Here is a 3926-nt window from a genome sequence, read left to right on the forward strand (position 1 = left end):
TGAGCTGAGCCCTCGGCAGCTCAGCAGAACAATCTTAGCTGGAAACCGTCACAGCGGGTTTCCTCCCAGCGCCCCTCAGGCCTCAGACTTATCTCCGCCCCCAGCTGCCTTGCCCCCGGCCCCTCCAACCACCTCCCCTGGGTGATTCAGCAAATCTTCCCTCCCTGGGGGGAAACGAGGGGGAAAAATCACAATGTCAGATTACAGAGCCAACTGTAGGGCAGGCCCCGGGCTGGGTGATAAGGGGCCCTCGCTCCCCCCCAGCCCCTCTGGCAGATAAACCTGGAGGTGGGCTGCTGCAGGTGCGGGTGCCAGGCCTGGCCTCCAGGAAGTCCGGCGGCAGGCGGGCCGTTAGGTGGCCCGGCCACCAGGCCACCGTGCAGCAAGCCAGGCAAAGAGGAAGCACCCCTGGCGGGCACTGGTGTGGTCATCCCGCCCCCGCCCCGAGGGAGAAAGCGAAGGGTGGGGGCTTCTCAGAAACTGGCAGGGAGGGTGCCCACTGGTGCTCTCCACGCCGCCCTCTGCAGCTGGGCCCTCTGCAGCTGGGCCTGCACAGCCCGGGCAGGCGAGGTGCTGAGGGCGCCATCCTCTAGGAAGAGGGGGTGGGAATGCACCCCCAGCCCAGGAGCCTCCAAGGCCTGCTCAGCACTGGGCCCTGGGGGGAGAGGGGGGTCCTGGCCTTCAGGCTTAGAGTCCGGCCAGGCCAGCATGGAGGAGCCAGGAGCGAGGTCTGCAGGCTTCCCTGCCTGGCGGAGGCGGGAGGACAGAAGGATGGGTTTGAAGTTAGCCTTGTGCAGAGTTCTGTCATCCTTTCTGTCATCGTTTCTCTACTCTGCAACCACCTTGTCTGTAAAATGAGTGATCCCCCCCCCCCTCCCCTGCACACACACACAGGGCTGCCCTGCGGAGTAAGGCGCACACAGCAGCCCGGAGCGGCCCAGTCTCTGGTCTCGGCTCCAGGGCTCAGGGTCAGGGTCAGGTTGGAATGGGGTGGCTTGGGGACATGCTTGGTGGCTAGGTCGGGAGCCCCTCCTGCTCTATCTGGGAAGTCTCAGAGGCCCTGAGGGTGTGGCGCAGCGACGGGGAGCGTGTCCGAGGCCGGGGAGCCCCTTCTTCCGCAGGGGCCTCCAGATGCAAAAGGAAGGTGGCTACTCGGACGGGTCCACGGTCCTCGACCCTGCAACTTCGCAAAGCACCACCTGCTTGCTGGCTGCGCGTGCCCCGCGCTGAGCCAGAGACCGGGAAAGCCAGCGGCATCCCTCACGCAGCCAGACGGATGGGGAAGCAACTCCAGTGCCCACCCGCGACAGAGGGCCACCGGCGGGGCCACCAGCCGACGGAACCCCATTCCCCCTCGGATGATGCGGACGGACACGATGCTCAGTGGCCCAGGACTGATACGTGTGAGTCGTCTCATGTGAGGTCCCAGGGCAGGCACAGTTATCGAGACAGAAAGCGGAAGGGCGGCTGCGGGAGGGGCGTGGGAAGTTACTGTTTAACAGGTAGAGTTTCAGTTTGGCGAGAGGGAGAGCTCTGGGAGTGGATGGGGGATGGCCGCACCGCAGCGTGCGTGTACTCTTTTTTTTTAAATATATTTTATTGATTTTTTTACAGAGAGGAAGGGAGAGGGAGAGAGTTGGAAACATCGATGAGAGAGAAAGATCAATCAGCTGCCTCCTGCACACCTCCCACTGGGGATGTGACCACAACCAAGGTACATGCCCTTGACCGGAATTGAACCCGGGACCCTTGAGTCCACAGGCTGACGCTCTATCCACTGAGCCAAACCGTTTAGGGCGCGTGTGTGTACTCTTAATGCCACTGAATCGGACCCTCAGAGAGGGTGAACGTAGCCCTGGCCGGGCTCAGGGGTGAGAGGGTCAGCCGGCGGACGGACGGCTTGCGGGTTCCATACCTGGTCGGTGCATCTGGACTGCAGCTCCATTGGGGCGCATTCGGGAGGCAACCAACCAACGTGTCTCACATCTACGATTTTCTCTCCCTCCCTCCCTCCCTTTCACTCTGTCTTTAAAAATAAAATGAAATAACACTGGAAAAATATCCTCTGGTGAGGATTAACAACAACAAAAGGTGAAAGTAGCCGTTTTTTTTAAAAAAATATTTTATTGATTTTTTACAGAGAGGAAGGGAGAGGGATAGAGAGTTAGAAACATCGATGAGAGAGAAACATCGATCAGCTGCCTCCTGCACACCTCCCACTGGGGATGTGCCCGCAACCAAGGTCCATGCCCTTGACCGGGATCAAACCCGGGACCCTTGAGTCCGCAGGCCGACGCTCTATCCACTGAGCCAAACCGGTTTCGGCTAAAGTAGCCGTTTTTATATTCAGCGCCATTAAAAAAAAAAAAAAAAGAACAGCTGGTGGCTCCATGTGACCCGGACGTTCCCTGAACAAAGGCCTCAGAGCCAGAGCCCAGCCCAGCCCGGACAGCCCCCGGCCCGGGGAGAGAGGGCGGGAAATGCCCCTCCACCGAGGCCCACAATGCGGAGCCCACTCGGGGCCGGAGCAGGAGGGAGCCCCAGGGCCACGTGGGGCACCCAGGACTGAGCACCCAGAGGCAGCCCGCCGGGATCCCCGCCGCCTCCTTCTCTTCCAGATGGGCCCTGCCTGACCCACCTCCTGAACGCTGCTCCCTCCTAGTAAGGGGGGCCCTCGCTTCTCCTGCTGCTTTCAGCCCACATGCCCCCGCCAGGAGGCCTCCCCCTGCTGCGTAGACGCCCGCAGCCGCAGGACCCGCGACGCTGACCGGAATTGTCCTTGCGCGGCTGCGTGCACTGTGGGAACGCCTTCCCCAGCACCCAGCAAACACACACTGTGCAGTGGGTGGGGGGATGGAGTGATGGGTGGTTGGACAGATGGACTGCAGACAAACGGATGGGCCTGCTCGCTGCCCACCCCAAGGGGCAGGTGCCTGGGGAGGGCCGAACCCGGCGGGGCCTTTCTGACCCTCTGGCCAGGCCTGTGCACTCAGCATGGAAGCACAGCCGTGTGGGCTGAGGACCCGTTTGAGAACTGCTTCCCCAGGGACCCCACTGGCAGCTGCACCTGCGGGGCAGCCCTGGGCTCCATGAGGCCCAGCTCGCAGCTCCCCTGAGCAGCTGGGAGCCCCGGCCATCGCAGCCGCCTCCACCCAGCACCTCCCTTCCCATTTACAGCCGGACACCGCCTTGGCCAGGGCTGGACTGAGCTTTGAAGAACCTCCCCCCCACCCCCAGGCTGGTTAATCCACAGGTAAACCCTGCCCACGGAATCAGGGTTCATGCCGAGCAGCCTGAGAGCGAGCGAGGGGTCTGGTCCCACGGGCCAGAGGCGCGGGTCCCAGTGTCCAGGATGGCAGCCCCCCTTCCCTCCCTATTCACCACCCCTCGCTCTTTACCTTCCCCGTTGCCCCCTCCCCGCCTCCTCTCCACCTTCTTTCCTCCTCCCCATCCCTCCTTCCTTCTTCCTGGTCATCCATCCCGTGTCTAGGGTTCCCCGAGCGCCCCTTTGCCGCAGAGACCCCGGCCTGGAATATCCAGGGGCTCAGGGCCGACTGGCCGGGAGGGGGACAGCGCCCCCTGGTGGCCGCGGCCGCCCGTAGGAGGCTGCGGAGGGCGGAAGCGCGTGTCGCTCGGGGTGCAGTTCTAGGTTCATTCATCAGCCATCACCCATTAGGCGTCTGTCCGTGAAAGGTGCCTAAAACGGGCCAAAGAGACCCCGCCACCATCAGCAATCAGGAGGGGGGTCCCGGAGAGGGGCCTCTTCAAAGGGGGAGGGGGTGCGACACCCTTTCTCAGAGGTTACCCCGAGATGAAGAGGATGGGGACAAAGGCATCGAGGCCTGGGGGTTAAAGGGTTTGGGGTTACCCTCCTGTAATGGGGAGCCACGCGAGCCTGACGGGAGGGATCCGCTTTGCATTCGAGG

The sequence above is a fragment of the Plecotus auritus genome (genome assembly GCF_963455305.1).
Source record: "Plecotus auritus genome assembly, chromosome: 5".
Taxonomy (NCBI): Eukaryota; Metazoa; Chordata; class Mammalia; order Chiroptera; family Vespertilionidae; genus Plecotus; species Plecotus auritus.